At 26.2% G+C, this 18003-nt stretch overlaps 1 long non-coding RNA gene across 1 annotated transcript in view; it reads right to left on the bottom strand.

Moving 5' to 3' along the window:
* LOC142240302 (uncharacterized) overlaps window positions 1-18003 on the bottom strand; it is a 115503-nt gene that overhangs the window by 34793 nt on the left and 62707 nt on the right. The window contains exon 3 of the long non-coding RNA XR_012723225.1: window positions 12127-12200. This is a non-coding gene — a long non-coding RNA (uncharacterized LOC142240302). The remainder of the gene's footprint in view (window positions 1-12126; window positions 12201-18003) is intronic.

The raw sequence follows: 18003 nt of genomic DNA, 5'->3' as shown, positions 1-18003 counted from the left end.
ATTTCAATAAAAAATGTGACTTTTGATACAAAAAAATTTAGCTTTTTTTCTAGCTATTTTTTAAAATTTTTTAGCTTTTTTTGGCTAGTTTTTTGGACAAATCTAGCGGTTTTTGGTGAAACAATTCTGGCAACGCTGAATATGGTTCTAATAGCCTGAGTTTTGGCCCAATTTGGTTGAAATTTTGCACAGGGAGTAGATTTAGCATTGTAGCTATGCGTGTCCAATTTGGTTGAAATCGGTTAAGATTTAGATATAGCTCCCATATATATGTTTTTCTGATTTCGACCAACATTTTCCTTGTAAAATCGCCACTGCTTAGTCGAAAAGTTGTAAAAATGACCCTAATTTTCCTTAACTTCTAATACATATATATCGAGCGATAAATCATAAATAAACTTTTGCGAAGTTTCCTTAAAATTGCTTCAGATTTAAATGTTTCCCATATCTATACCCTGCGCCACACTGTGGAACAGGGTATTATAAGTTAGTGCATATGTTTTTTACTAAAATTGTGTTCCATCCTAGTGCATTAGCCGACTTAAATTTTGAGTCTATAGATTTTGTAGAAGTCTATCAAATTCTGTCCAGATCGAGTGATATTTAAATGTATGTATTTGTGACAAACCTTTACATATAGCCCCCAACACATTTGACGGATGTGATATGGTATCGAAAATTTAGATCTACAAAGTGGATCTTTCCTTACTTGTTTTAAATGGATCAATTAATTTTTTTAATTGACTGTCAATTAATTTTTTAATTGATACTATTATTTCTGTGATTGAAAACATTTCAATTAAAAAATTTATTGGATCAATTAATTTTGTAATTGAATCAGAAAAAATTTTTTTTGTGTGTATAGGCTATAAATAAACATTCCAAACATGGGTTTTATGTGCTTGTGAAAACCTACTTGGCGATTTATCTCCATTCTAAAAAAAATTGAAATAATCTGGACTTCTATTTTTTATTTTTTGAAAAAAGTTTCGATTTTGGACTTTATGGTCCTTAAAATATACGAATGTAATACAACAAGGTTTGCAATAGAAACTTCTTATTCTTAAAGTTAAGGGATTCCACCTTAAAATGGGTATCTCTATATAAGGGAAATTTCTTTTAAGCCTTTGGAACTCTTTCAGTGTAGTTCTGCGTCCGTGTAATTAAATCCCTTTTATTTTTATGAACTTCAAGCTTGGTATATATAAAGGTGTGCTATAAATTTTTAAAGATTTTCTACACTAACACTTTATGCATTTTCCTCCCTCTCTCTCTCTCTCTCTAATATTTATTTTATGTGTTATCCTTTTTAATTCTTCATTCATATTCTAAAGTTTTATTCAATCCTTTCCCATTGCCAAAGCAAACATACCTCATATAAAATATTCATGATAATTATATGCATGAATATATTGTGAAAATGTGCATATAATTTTGCTAATAGTTTAACTCTAAGCTTTTGCTATTATTGTTATCACCATAAATACAAAATTGTTTGTTTGTTTGTTTGTCTCGATCTGGTATCTTTCGATGGTACAAAAATAGCCTTAAGTGTTGCTGACATTTCGTTATACAATCGAATAAGCATAAATTAAACTCCAGTGTGTGTGTGTGTGTGATGGTTACTAAGACTATGACATGGTCTATTCTCCTTAGCCAATTGTCTGGACTTGTCTTATCTTTCTCAACATAAATAAATCGTTAAACCTATACTATTAGCATTCACATATACCCACACATATACACAGACAAATTTTCGTATATCTTGCCAAGACAATTTCCATAGTTTTTGCTTGAAAATGAAAGTAATTAAAAAGTTATTGTCAAAATTTTCTGCTTAAAACTCCTTCAATAGATTTCTCCTCAAACATTTTTCCTTTTTTTGTATGTGTGTGTGCTGTTTGTTGTTGTGGCAGTAAAATATTTACATAAAGTTTTTGATTTGCCTAATTGAGAATGCAATTTGTTAGTAAAATAAATATTAGTTTTAATTAATTGCATTGCAAATGGCAGTCAAGCAGCAGGCACTTAAACAGCCTGGCAATTTTTGTGCTTTAGGTCATAGTTAAGTAGAGATTTTGATTTGAGACTTTTGTTTTTGCCCTTCATGTGAATGTGATGGAATTATAACGATTATATGTTAGAAATTATGAAAACTATCCCCTAAGGGGTAGACCAAGGGAATTATGTAAAATAATTAACCCCCCTCCCTACACCCTGCTCTTGAGTCCATGGAAATATTTATTTGTAAAGGCCATTAAAAGGACTTTATCGGATAATTTTATTAGATTGTTTATTGAAATGTTTAAAAGTGTTATATAACTTCCATTTAATGGCTAGAAGGCTAATTGTGATATATGTATCTATGCATTGATAAATTAATTGAGGTCACTTGGGGCGTATGTGTGATCAGATTTATATTTGCAATAATCATACGCTAAATGGTCCAAATGAAATTCTTCTTTTATAGCCCAGCAAAACAAAAGTGTAGCTAACATGTAAAGGCAATGATCTTTGTGGATCCGGAAGTGGTGGAAAATCGTATTAGAAACAATACATTTTACAAGGCTTTGTCATAGGGCATAAGTCAACATTCTTCAAATGGTTCCTGTCAGGCGAAGTGTGACATTGTAGGTCATCAATTTCAACCTTTTATCGATATGTCTACAAGTTATGGCAAAAATTTGTGCCAAAACTTGAAGTAAAATTCCAGCGAGTTATTGTTGCAATGCCAAAATTTTCTATAGAAATAAAATTTTTACAAAATTTCCCATAGAAAAAAAATTCGACAAAATTTTCTATAGAAATAAAATTTTTACAAAATTTCCTATAGGAATAAAATTTTGACAAAATTTGCTATAGAAATAAAATTTTGCAAAATTCCCTATAGAAATAAAATGTTCACAAAATTTTCTACAGAAATAAAATTTTGACAAAATTTTCTATAGAATTTAATGTTGACAAAATTTTCTATAGGAGTAAAGTTTTGAGCAAATTTTCCATACGATAAAATTTTTAGAAATTTTTTTATAGAACTAACATTTTTGAAATAAAATAATAATATGAAATAAAATTTTAATAAAAAATTTTTATAGAAATAAAATTTTTAGAACATTTTCTATAGAAATAAAATTTTTGAAAAAATTTTCCATAGATATAAAATTTTGAGAAAGTTTTCCATAGAAATAGAATTATTCAGAAAATTTACCATAGCAATAAAATTTTGAGAAAATTTTATATAGAAATAAAAATTTGAGATCGTTTTCCATAGAAATAAAATTTTGAGAAAGTTTTCCATTGAAATAATATTTTGAGAAAAATTTCCATAGAAATAAAATTTTGAGAAAGTTTTCCATAGAAATAAAATTTTCAGAAAATTTTCTATAGAAATAACATTTTTGGGAAAATTTTCCATAGAAATAAAATTTTGAGAAAATTTTCTATAGAAATAAAATTTTGAGAAAATTGTCTATAGAAATAATATTTTTGAGATAATTTTCTATAGAAAAAAACATTTTTGAGAAAATTTCTATAGAAATAAAATTTTGAGAAAAATTTCTATAGAAATAATATTTTTGAGATAATTTTCTATAGAAAAAAACATTTTTGAGAAAATTGTCCATACAAATAAAATTTTGAGAAAAATTTCTTAGAAATACAATTTTGAGAAAATTTTCTATAGAAATAAAATTTTGAGAAAATTGTCTATAGAAATAATATTTTTGAGATAATTTTCTATAGAAAAAAACATTTTTGAGAAAATTTTCCATACAAATAAAATTTTGAGAAAAATTTCTATAGAAATAAAATTTTGAGAAAAATTTCTATAGAAATAAAATTTTGAGAAAATTTTCTATAGAAGTAAAATTTTGAGAAATTTTTCTATAGAAATACAATTTTGAGAAAATTTTCTATAGAAATAAAAGTTTGAGAAAATTTTCTAAAGAAATAAAAGTTTTCCATAGAAATAAAATTTTGAGAAAAATTTCTATAGAAATAAAATTTTGAGAAAGTTTTCCATAGAAATAAAATTTTGAGAAAGTTTTCCATAGAAATAAAATTTTGAGAAAAATTTCCATAGAAATAAAATTTTGAGAAAGTTTTCCATAGAAATAAAATTTTGAGAAAAATTTCCATAGAAATAAAATTTTGAGAAAATTTTCTATAGAAATAAAATTTTGAAAAAATTTTCTATAGATAAAAAATTTAAAAAAGGTTTCCATAGAAATAAAATTTTGAAAAAAATTTCCATAGAAATAAAATTTTGAGAACATTTTTTATAGAAATAAATTTTTGAGAAATTTTTCTATAGAAATAGCAGTTTTGAGAAAATTTTCCATAGAAATAAAATTTTGAGAAAGTTTTCCATAGAAATAAAATTTTGAGAAAGTTTTCCATAGAAATAAAATTTTGAGAAAGTTTTCCATAGAAATAAAATTTTGAGAAAGTTTTCCATAGAAATAAAATTTTGAGAAAAATTTCCATAGAAATAAAATTTTGAGAAAATTTTCTATAGAAATAAAATTTTGAAAAAATTTTCTATAGAAAAAAAATTTAAAAAAGGTTTCCATAGAAATAAAATTTTGAGAAAAATTTCCATAGAAATAAAATTTTGAGAAATTTTTCTACAGAAATAAAATTTTGAGAAAATTTTCTATAGGAGTAAAATTTTCCATTGAAATAAAATTTTGAGAAAATTTTCTATAGAAATAACATTTTTGAGAAAGTATCTAATTATACAATTATTTTTCGAGCTTTATGGACAGATATAGATTGAGAAAGTTTTCCATAGAAATGCAATTTTGAGAAAATTTTCTATAGGAGTAAAACTTTAAGAAAATTTTCCATTGAAATAAAATTTTGAGAAAATATTCTATAGAAATAAATTTTTGAGAAAATTGTCTATAGAAATAAAATTTTAAGATAATTTTATGTAGAAATAAAATTTTGAGAAAGTTTTCCATGAAATAAAATTTTGAGAAAAATTTATATATAAATAGAATTTTGAGAAATTTTTCTATAGAAATAAAATTTTGAGAAATTTTTCTATAGAAATACAATTTTGAGAAAATTTTCTATAGAAATAAAAGTTTGAGAAAATTTTCTAAAGAAATAAAAGTTTTCCATAGAAATAAAATTTTGAGAAAGATTTCTATAGAAATAAAATTTTGAGAAAGTTTTCCATAGAAATAAAATTTTGAGAAAGTTTTCCATAGAAATAAAATTTTGAGAAAAATTTCCATAGAAATAAAATTTTGAGAAAGTTTTCCATAGAAATAAAATTTTGAGAAAAATTTCCATAGAAATAAAATTTTGAGAAAATTTTCTATAGAAATAAAATTTTGAAAAAATTTTCTATAGAAAAAAAATTTAAAAAAGGTTTCCATAGAAATAAAATTTTGAAAAAAATTTCCATAGAAATAAAATTTTGAGAACATTTTTTATAGAAATAAATTTTTGAGAAATTTTTCTATAGAAATAGCAGTTTTGAGAAAATTTTCCATAGAAATAAAATTTTGAGAAAGTTTTCCATAGAAATAAAATTTTGAGAAAGTTTTCCATAGAAATAAAATTTTGAGAAAAATTTCCATAGAAATAAAATTTTGAGAAAATTTTCTATAGAAATAAAATTTTGAAAAAATTTTCTATAGAAAAAAAATTTAAAAAAGGTTTCCATAGAAATAAAATTTTGAGAAAAATTTCCATAGAAATAAAATTTTGAGAAATTTTTCTGCAGAAATAAAATTTTGAGAAAATTTTCTATAGGAGTAAAATTTTCCATTGAAATAAAATTTTGAGAAAATTTTCTATAGAAATAACATTTTTGAGAAAGTATCTAATTATACAATTATTTTTCGAGCTTTATGGACAGATATAGATTGAGAAAGTTTTCCATAGAAATGCAATTTTGAGAAAATTTTCTATAGGAGTAAAACTTTAAGAAAATTTTCCATTGAAATAAAATTTTGAGAAAATATTCTATAGAAATAAATTTTTGAGAAAATTGTCTATAGAAATAAAATTTTAAGAAAATTTTATGTAGAAATAAAATTTTGAGAAAGTTTTCCATGAAATAAAATTTTGAGAAAAATTTATATATAAATAGAATTTTGAGAAATTTTTCTATAGAAATAAAATTTTGAGAAAATTTTCTATAGAAAAAATTTTGAGGAAATTTTCTATAGAAATAAAATTTTGAGAAAATTTTCTGTAGAAATAACATTTTTGAGAAAGTTTTCCATAGAAATAAAATTTTTAGAAAATTTTCTATAGGAGTAAAATTTTGAGTAAATTTTCCATAGAAATAAAATTTTGAGAACATTTTTTATAGAAATAAAATTTTGAGAAATTTTTCTATAGAAATAACAGTTTTGAGAAAATTTTTCATAGGAATAAAATTTTGACAAAGTTTTCCATAGAATTAAAATTTTGAGAAAAATTTCAATAGAAATAAAATTTTGAGAAAAATTTCCATAGAAATAAAATTTTGAGAAATTTTTCTATAGAAATAAAATTTTGAGAAAATTTTCTATAGGAGTAAAATTTTCCATTGAAATAAAATTTTGAGAAAATTTTCTATAGAAATAAAATTTTGAGAAAGTTTTCCATAGAAATAAAATTTTGAGAAAATGTTCTTAGAAATAAAATTTTGAGAAAATTTTCTGTAGAGATAAAATTTTGAGAAAATTGTCTATAGAAATAATATTTTTGAGATAATTTTCTATAGAAAAAAAATTTTTGAGAAAATTTTCCATAGAAATAAAATTTTGAGAAAATTTTCCATACAAATAAAATTTTGAGAAAATTTTCTATAGAAATAAAATTTTGAGAAAATTTTTTATAGAAATAAAGTTTTGAGAAAATTTTCTATAGAAATAAAAGTTTGAGAAAATTTTCTATAGAAATAAAAGTTTTCCATAGAAAAAAAATTTTGAGAAAAATTTCCATAGAAATAAAACTTTGAGAAAGTTTTCCATGAAATAAAATTTTGAGAAAAATGTATATATAAATAGAATTTTGAGAAATTTTTCTATAGAAATAAATTGTTGAGAAAATTGTCTATAGAAATAAAATTTTAAGAAAATTTTCTATAGAAATAAAACTTTGAGAAAGTTTTCCATGAAATAAAATTTTGAGAAAATTTTCTGTAGAAATAACATTTTTGAGAAAGTTTTCCATAGAAATAAAATTTTTAGAAAATTTTCTATAGGAGTAACATTTTGAGTAAATTTTCCATAGAAATAACATTTTGAGAACATTTTTTATAGAAATAAAATTTTGAGAAATTTTTCTATAGAAATAGCAATTTTTTAGAAAATTTTCCATAGAAATAAAATTTTTATAAAATTTTCTATAGGAATAAAATTTTGAGTAAATTTTCCATAGAAATAAAATGTTGAGAACATTTTTTATAGAAATAAAATTTTGAGTAATTTTTCTATAGAAATAGCAGTTTTGAGAAAATTTTCCATAGAAAAAAAATTTTGAGAAAATTTTCTATAGACATAAAATTTTGGGAAAATTTTCTATAGAAATAAAATTTTGAGAAAATTTTCTATAGAAAAACATTTTTGAGAAAATTTTGCATAGAAGTAACAGTTTTGAGAAAATTTTCCATAGAAATAAAATTTTGAGAAATTTTTCCATAGAAATAAAATTTTGAGAAATTTTTCTATAGAAATAAAATTTTCAAAAATTTTTATATAGAAAATTTTGAGAAAATTTTCCATAGAAATACAATTTTGAGAAAATTTTCTGTAGAAATAAAATTTTGAGAAAATTTTCTATAGAAATAAAATTTTGAGAAAATATTCTATAGAAATAACATTTTTGAGAAAATGTTCCATAGAAATAAAATTTTGAGAAAAATTTCCATAGAAATAAAATTTTGAGAAAATTTTCTATAGAAATAAAATTTTGAGAAAATGTTCTATAGAAATAAAATTTTTGACAACATTTGCCATAAAAATAAAATGTTGACAACTTTTCCTATAGAAAAAATTTTGACAACATTTTCTATAGAAATAAAGTTTTGATAAAATGTTCTATCGAAAAAAAAATGTTGACAAAATGTTCAATACTGGCAGTACTGTACCGAGTCCAAAAAGTTTTTTGTTTTTAGATTTAAACGAAAACTTATGTAATAAATATTATTTTAATTGAAATATTTTTAGGTCATAGAATTCTATCCTTAAACATAATGATATTATGGGGTCCTTTATTCATTCATTGTAGGTAAATTTTTCTTGTGTTTGGGGGTCCTTTAATCTCTCATATTAGGTCAATATTCTTTTGTACAATACTTGTAAAAATATAAAAAAATTTCCCAGAATAAATTTCTCACTTCATATACATGAAGTGATACAAATTCATGAAACATTTGGTCATTTTTTCTCTCCCTCTCTCTTCTCTGGCACAATATTAAATCTTTTAGGACAATCTGTTTGAGAATGCAAGAATATCACATAGAAAACTCAGTTATTTCTCACAGCAACAAATCACAGTTTTTTCTTGGTCTTTGGCATAATAAATTATTGGTTCATTGTTTGAATTCTTGGCATAGAGTTCATGTGAGCTTGGGAAAAATAGTGATGAAATAAATCTGTTTTATTTAAGTGAAGAGGAAAAAGGATGAACGAAATGAAACTGGTTCATGTCAGGGTTTATAATGGAGAGTTCTTATATTTGTTATATGGCTATATCGGGTCATTAGATTTTAAAGGACAAATGGCTTAAAATTTTTAAAGCTACTTTCTCATACAAATAGAAATTTATCAACACGATAGAGCATTTGCTTATGTCAACAGGAAAAAAAAAACAGTAAAAAAAATAACTACCAATAATTTAAAAAAAATTTTCCAAATATCTACAAACATCAAAAAAACACAAACAACTAGCCCTGATTTCCATCTATAGAAAATTTTGTAAAAATTTTATTTCTATGGAAAATTTTTCAAATTTTATTTCTAACGAAACTTTTGTCAAAATTTTATTTCTATAGAAAAATTTTGTCAAAATTTTATTTCTGTAGCAAAATTTTGCCAAAATTTTATTTCCATCGAAATTTTTTGTTAGAAATTTATTAAATTGTTAGAATTTTGCTTTTCTAACTTAGAAATAAAGACACTAACATTTTGGGTGTAAAACTATAATTTAAATTGCAAATTTATCAAAATAAAAATAAGCCTCAAATTTTAACTGAAGTAGTCGCCTTGTCAAAATTTTATATCTATAGAAAATATTGTCAAAACTTTCTTTCTATAGAAAATTTTGTCAAAATTGTATTTCTATCGATAATTTTGGCAGCATTTTGTTCCTTTAGAGAAGTTTCTAAAAATTGTATTTCTATAGGAAATTTAGTCAAAATTTTATTTCTATAGAGAATTTTGTCAAAATTTTATTTCTATAGAAAATCTTGTCAAAATTTTATTTCTATAGGAAATTTCGTAAAAAATTTATTTCTATAGAAATTTTTGTAAAAACTTTATTTCTATAGAAAATATTGTCAAAATTTTATTTCTATAAAAAATTTTGACAAAGTGTTATTTTTATAGAAAATGTTGTCAAAATTTTATTCCTATAGAAAATTTTGCCAAATTTTAATTTCTATAGAAAATTTTATTAATTTTATTTTTATAGGAAATTTTGTCAAAAACAGTTTGAACAAATTTTTTCTATAAAAATTTTGTCACAATTTAGTTCTATAGAGAATTTCCTCAAAATTTTATTTCTTTCAAAATTTTTCAAAATTTTATTTTCTCTAGAAAATTTTGTCAAAATTTTATTTCAACAGAAAATTTTGTCGAAATTTTGTTTTCTATAGAAAATTTTGTCAAAATTTTATTTCTATACAAAATGTAGTCAAAATTGTATATGTATGCAAAATTTAGTCAAAATTTTATATCTATCGAAAAGTTTCTTAAAAAATTATTATTTTTAGAAAATTTTGTCAAAATTTTATTTCTACAGAAAATTTTTTCAAAATTTTATTTTCTATAGAAAATTTGGTCAGCATTTTGTTTCTGCACAAAATTTAGTCAAAATTTTATATCTATACAAAACATAGTCAAAATTTTATTTTCTATAGAAAATTTTGTTAAAATTGTATTCCGTTAGAAAATTACGTCATAATTTTATATCAATCGAAAATTGTGTCAATTTTTTTTCTATCAAAATTTTATTTCTATTGAAAATTTTGTCAAAAATAAAAAACAGTTTGTACAACATTTTTCTATAAAAATTTTGTCAAAATTTAGTCTTATATAGAATTTTCTCAATATTTGATTTCTATAGAAATTTTTGGCATCATTTTATTTCAACAGAAAATTTTGTCAAAATTTTATTTTCTATAGAAAATTTTGTCAAAATTTTATTTCAACAAAAAATTTTGTCGAAATTTTATTTTCTATAGAAAATTTTGTCGAAATTTTATTTTCTATAGAAAATTTTGTCAAAATTTTATTTCTATACAAAATTTAGTCAAAATTTTATATCTATGCAAAAATTAGTCAAAATTTTATATCTATCGAAAAGTTTCTCAAAAATATATTTCTATAAAAAATTTTGTAAAAATTTTATTTCTACAGAAAATTTTTTCAAAATTTTATTTTCTATATGAAATTTTCTGAACATTTCATTTCTATAGCAAATTTTGTCAAAATTTTATTTCTATACAAAACTTTCTCAACATTTCATTTCTATAGCAAATTTTGTCAAAATTTTATTTCTATACAAAATTTTCTCAAAATTTTATTTCTATACAAAATTTGCTCATAATTTTATTTCTATAGAAAATTTTGTCAAAATTTTATTCCTATAGAATAAAATTTTGACAAATTTTATTTCTATAGAAAATTTTGTCAAAATTTTATTTCTATACAAAATTTTGACAAAATTTTATTTCTATAAAAAATTTTCCCATAATTTTCTTTCTATAGAAAATTTTGTCAAAATACAGAAAATTTTGTCAAAATTTTATTCCTATAGAAAATGTCGTCAAAATTTTATTTCTATACAAAATTTTGACAAAATTTTATTTCTACAGAATTTTTTTTCAAAATTTTATTCCTATAGAAAATTTTGTCAAAATTTTAGTCCTATAGAAAATTTTGTCAAAATTTTATTCCTATAGAAAATTTTGTCGAAATTTTATTTCTATAGAAAATTTTATTTCTATAGAAAATTTTGTCAAAATTTTATTTCTATACAAAATTTTCCCAAAATTTTATTTCTATAAAAAATTTTCTCATAATTTTATTTCTATAGAAAATTTTCTCAAAATTTTATTCCTATAGAAAATTTTGTCAAAATTTTATTCCTATAGAAAATTTTGTCAAAATTGTATTTCTATACAAAATTTTGTCAAAATTTTATATCTCTAGCAAAGTTTCTCAAAATTTTATTGATATTGAAATTGAAGTGCCTCTTAGTTTATGAGGGATATTTTGAAAAATCTACCAAAATCAAAAAATTGTTTTAATTCCATTAGAAATGCCAAAAAAAAATTTTTTTAACTTAAAACAACGTCAAGATTTTCTGCAAATTTAACGCCAAAACTGTTCTTGCAAACATTTCTGTGCCTTAAGCTGAGATCTCTTATCAATTTTCCACATCGAAATAACCGTTATGCATATCTGGCCAAAATTTGCTGAAATTACTATTCCTAGGATTTTTTGTTTGCCACTAGCAGAAGGTGCCTTGCTGTTTGGTTAGCTGCAGTATTGTTAGCTAACTTCTTTTTGCTTCTAGAATGTTTGTAGTAGGTGCAAATGTTTGCATAGGTTTGAGCTTCTACCATCGCCCAGAATACAAAACTCCCTCACCGGCTACCTTTCACAGGCTAAAGCCACCACACATGGCAGAACAAACGAAACAAAAATGCATCGAAGGCAAAGCTTGACATGATATCTTGAAACAAATGACTAGTCACGAACCATTTAGGAGGTCAAGCATAAATGTATGGATTTTCGGTGTTGACATTTAGTGTTTGAAAAACCCAAAATTGCAAAAGTTTTTGAACAGTTTGGAAATTAATCACCCAGAAAAAGAAGTTTTTTTGGAAAAAATTTTTTTTTTGAAAATATTTTTTGGTAGTCAATAAAAAAAGATGTTTTAGATAATGCTTACCTTTACCAGGATACGATATGCAGCCATTAACTTTATTGGATTTTAAGATGAGAATGAAGACATTCTTGTTTTAGCTGAAAATATATAATAAAAGTAGAGGTTAGAAGTGATAGTTAAAAAGCTTAAATCGGAAATATATATATGGTATATTTTTCTTAAATAATTATAAATTATAAATTTAAGTTTTATGTTTTATCTTAATTAAAAACAAATTTAATTAGAAAATAAATTTAATTTTGCTTATGATGCAAATTATAGCGTCTTAAAATAGGCCGTAGTCAAAATGACGAAGAATGTCATTAGTGTACAAAAAATAAATATAGATAGCCACCTTTTTTTTAAAGGGTATTTTAAGGATTAATATTCAACGATTGGTTTAATACCATTATAATTATACCCTCCACCATAGGATGGGGGTATATTAACTTTGTCATTCCGTTTGTAACACATCGAAATATTGCTCTAAGACCCCATAAAGTATATATATTCTGGGTCGTGGTGAAATTCTGAGTCGATCTAAGCATGTCCGTCCGTCCGTCCGTCTGTCCGGCTGTCCGTCCGTCTGTGGAAATCACGCTAACTTCCGAACGAAACTAGCTATCGACTTGAAACTTGGCACAAGTAGTTGTTATTGATGTAGGTCGGATGATATTGAAAATGGGCCATATCGGCCCACGTTTACGTATAGCCCCCATATAAACCGATCCCCAAATTTGGCTTGCGGAGCCTTCCGGAGCAGCAAAATTCATCCGATCCGGTTGAAATTTGGTACGTGGTCTAAGTATACGGTCTCTAACAACCATGCAAAAATTGGTCCATATCGGTCCATAAATATATATAGCTCCCATATAAACCGATCCCCAGATTTGACCTCCGGAGCCTCTTGGAGGAGCAAACTTCATCCTACCCGATTGAAATTTGGTACGTGGTGTTAGTATATGGTCTCTAACAACCATGCAAAAACTGGTCCATATCGGTCCATAATTATATATAGCTCCCATATAAACAGATCCCCAGATTTGACCTCCGGAGCCTCTTGGAGGGGCAAAATTCATCCGATCCGTTTGAAATTGGGTACCTGATGTTAGTATACGGTCTCTAACAAGCATGCAAAAATTGGTTCATATCGGTCCATAATTATATATAGCTCCCATATAAACCGATCCACAGATTTGAACTCTGGAGCCTCTTGGATGAGCAAAATTCATCCGATCCACTTGAAATTTAGTACGTGGTGTTAGTATATGGTCTCTAACAACCATGCAAAAATTGGTCCATATCGGTCCATAATTATATATAGCTCCCATATAAACCTATCCCCAGATTTGACCTCCGGAGCCTCTTGGAGGAGCAAAAGTCATCCGATGCGGTTGAAATTTGGTACATTTCGTTAGTATATGGCCTCTAACAGCCATGCAAAAATTGTCAAATTTTATTACTATAGAAAGTTTTGTCAAAATTTCATTTCTATAGAAAGTTTTGTAAAAAGTTTATTTCTATAGCAATGTTTGTCAACATTTGATTACCATAGAAAATGTTGTCAAAATTTTATTTCTATAGAAAATTTTGTAAAAAATTTATTTCTGTAGAAAATTTTGTCAACATTTTATTTCTATAGACAATTTTGTCAACATTTTATTTCTATAGAACATTTTGTCAACATTTTATTTCTATAGAAAATTTTGTCAACATTTTATTTCTATAGAAAATTTTGTCAAAATTGTATTGCTATAGAAAATTTTGTCAATATTTTACTTCCATAGAAAATTTTGTCAACATTTTATTTCTATAGAAAATTTTGTCAAGTTTTTATTTCTATAGAAAATTTTGTCAAAATTTTATTTCTATAGAAGATTTTGTCAAACTGAATTATATACGTACTTAATCGGCCTTTTTTTGTTTAATATATACCCCTTATGGACTAACTTACAATTTAGAAGACAGTGTTAAAAAGTTTTACGATACCTTGCCATCGGCAAGTGTTATCGCAACCCAAGTAATTCGATTGTGGATGACAGCCTTTAGTAGAAGTTCCTACGCAATCCATGGTGGAAGGTACATAAGATTCGGCCTGGCCGAACTTACGGCCGTATATACTTGTTTTTCTACTAAGTTTTATTTTTTTTTTTTTTATTTTTCGATAAATAATCTTAATTTACTAATCTCTTTGCAGCTTTCTCAATTTAGTTGAACTGATTTTCATGTCCTTTTTTATTTGATTCGATAATGTATAAAATTTTTTTCAATTTTATAATCAATCAAAAATATCCCAAAAGAAGATCCACCCTAAGGTACGTAATCATTATCTTGTTTACATATGTCAACGATAAACATATGCTCACTGATCTTTCATAACTTAATTGTAATCTCTAAATGTAAAAGAAAGAATACCACAAATCAATAACAACTCTCTCATCTCTACCCTACCTAATTTTTCACTCACACCGAAATTCTTTATAAGAATATCATGCCCTTACATTCAATGTTAGTCCATCTCTTTAAGCCCATTTCTACCCCACCCACTTTCTCATTCACACTGATAGTTTGTATAAGAATATGATGCCCTTCCATTAAATGTCAGCTCATCTTTTTAAGCTTCTCTCTCATTGCTTAATTTTCATCTCTAAATGTAATAGAGAGAATCACAAATCAATAACATTTCCCGCAATAACTATCTCATCTCTACCCCATCTGCATTTTGTGCGCAAGCAACTTTTAGAAGCATATAGCTTCAGGTTACTGGCAGATCTGGAAAACGTTAACTTAAGCAGTCTGCTAATGTTTTTGGAACAATCTGGTTGGTTCAACAAAGAAAAATAATCAAGAAGGTTCAGCGGTTAAAATTAGAAGTGCCCATATGTAATAGGTACTTTTAGTTAATGTGGTGTCACAATGGACTGAATAGTCTAAGTGAGCCTGAATCTTAATCTGGCTGCCACTTTAACCTAACCTAACCTACCCCACCTACTTTCTCACTCACACCGAAAGTCTTTATAAGAATATCATGCCCTTCCATGTTGTCCACCTCTTTAAGCCCATCTTTACCCACACTTTCTCATTCACACCGATAATTTTTATAAGAATACCATACTATTCTATTAAATGTTAGCCCATCTCTTTAAGCTCTTTAAGCTTTAATGAGAGATATCTCATTGCATGCAATTGAAAGAGAATCACAAATCAATAACAACTCTCTCATCTTTACCCCACCGCTTTCTAACTCACACCGAAAGCTTCATAATAATATCATGCCCTTCCATTCAATGTTAGTCCATCTCTATAAGCCCATATGTACACCACCCACTTTCTCACTCACACCGTTAGTTTTCATAAGAATATCATACTCTTCCATTAAATATTAACTCATCTCTTTAAGCTTCTCTCTCATTGTCTAAATAGAATGCATTAGAAAAATAATTAATAACAACTCTCTCTCTCATCTCTACCCCACCTACTTTCTCACTCACACCGTTAGTCCTCATAAGAATATCATGCTCTTCCATTACATGTTAGGCCATATCTTTAAGATTCTCTTATAATGCTCTCTCCCTATGTATAATCTCATATATTATCAACTATTTCTCTATAAATCATGCTACCAAAGACAATTTAATAAAAATTTCAAAAAAATCGAAATGTCTACTTAATTTTATTGTTACGAAGAAAACGAAAGACAAAAAAAAACACACGATTTTGAAATATGCCAGCTCTTATTATCATTTAATTTACGATCAACTTCATGAATTGTTACCTAGGTGATGCTACCCTTTGTACCAGTTTCAGCTACATGCTTCCATAACAGCTTAAACAAAGCACCACGGAAGCATATTCTGGATTTTTCCAAGGCTGTTGAGTGCTACTCAGCAGATTTCTAGCAAATAAATTGCCTTTTAATGCAAGCACATGGTCCCGTTAAATGGCTAAAACGATGCCAGCACCATTACCCTGAAAACAGTAGCAAAAAAAAAAAAAAGATTCCACAAATCTGGACAAAAACAAAAGCAAAGAGTAATGTCTTGCATAGAGCTTAGAACAACGAAGATACATAGACATAAGCATACTCATACTAATGTCTATGGCGAGAGAGAAAAATAGGAGATGGCAGAGCATATATATAAGTGTGTGTGGCAAGTGTGTGCCCTTTAACATCTGTCAAACTGTTTTTGGTTGCCAAGCCACTGAGGGAGTACAAACACATTTGCAACATTTGTATGTATACATAGGTAGTACCCTACACTTCTATAGGTGCCAATAAAATATAATAAATTTCTATAATTTACTTGACATTTTCAAAAATTAAAAAAAAAGAAAAACAAATAAATAAATTTAACAAAGATCTTTTCCTCTGTTGTTTAAACGGTAATCAAAATAACAATAATTTGGATAACTGTAAAAAAAAGATTGTAGATGTACTTACATTCTGCCAATCTGATGTACTCACATTGCTACCATTTCTAAACCTCCCGTCTGACAGCTGACAAATTTGTTCCAGTGACAGTCATTTATTGTTTACAAGCTTACAAAAGCATTTTGATCTATTGCATTCAAAAATAAAGTTAGTCGTGATAGAATTTAATCGTGCTAATGTGATTGCTTTATTTATTTGTATGGAAAGCCACAAATGACTATCGCTAGAGCCCTCTGGCATTTAAATGTGAATAAACCGTTTGTTTCTCGTAAAAAAAGTACAATACTAGAAATGAACATTGGATAGAAACCACGCCACAATGGTAGGAAACTTGCTCGTGGGCTAAACATATCGCTAGGACGAATACCAGACATATTGCAAAATTATTTTGGACTAAAGCCATTGAAATTCCAGAAAGTGCAAAAGCTCTTTTTGCTTTTTGTGTGCATCGACACAAAAAACTACAGTGGTAATTGCCAGAGAGTTACTTTGCTTGCACGAAATTGTTCAGTTACCAAAATTTGGTTTTCTCCCATGAGAAGCCATTTCAAATTGGGCTGATTTGGAACAAACAAAATGATCGCGTTTACTTGCCACAGTGGTCAGCTAAAAATATACCACCTCGAGGGGCCCCTAGCACCCAAGCGGCGCTGATGTTAATGGTCTGGTTGGCCGTGGGGACCGTGGGCTCAAAATTAATGCCGAATATTATGGAAAAAATATGCAAACGACTGTATTGAAGCCCTGGGCAGACAAACATTCACGGTTGTCACAGTTGTTAGAATTGTACCAAAAATCGTAGATATTTTACTGTTTGGTGGGAGCCACCGTGGTGCAATGGTTAGCATGCCTGCCTTGCATACACAAGGTCGTGGATTCGATACCTGCTTCGACCGAACATCAAAACGTTTTTCAGCGGTGGATTATCCCACCTCAGTAATGTTGGTGACATTTCTGAGGGTTTCAAAGCTTTTCTAAGTGGCTTCACTGCACTAGCCGCCGTTCGGACTCGGCTACAAAAAGGAGGTCCCTTGTCATTGAGCTTAACATGGAATCGGGCAGCACTCAGTGATAAGAGAGAAGTTCACCAATGTGGTATCACAATGGACTGAATAGTTTAAGTGAGCCCAAAGATAATTGAGTATAACAAGATTATGCATTGTGCTCTTATAAAGAGAAAACAAATGTCAAGGTGTAGAGGGCTATGAGAAAAAAAATTTTATTTGTCAATTTTTTCCAAGACAGCTCTGCCGAGGATTAAATTAAAACAGCAATATTCACATAAAACCATAATAAATATTCGCTCTAACATACACATACGTTATGTTTTAATTTTCTATAATCGTATTGTTTTTGTGGGTTTTAATTCAGAAATTTATGAAAAACACAAATGTTATGATATTTTCCGAAGCAAACGGCAGTACATTTGAGAGACACGTCGACGCAAACTTTATGATATTTTGTTGGCA

Source organism: Haematobia irritans, chromosome 5 (genome assembly GCF_050003625.1).
Source record: "Haematobia irritans isolate KBUSLIRL chromosome 5, ASM5000362v1, whole genome shotgun sequence".
NCBI lineage: Eukaryota > Metazoa > Arthropoda > Insecta > Diptera > Muscidae > Haematobia > Haematobia irritans.
The sequence above is the reverse complement of the archived record's forward strand: the minus strand, read 5'-3'. Positions and strand labels throughout refer to the sequence as shown.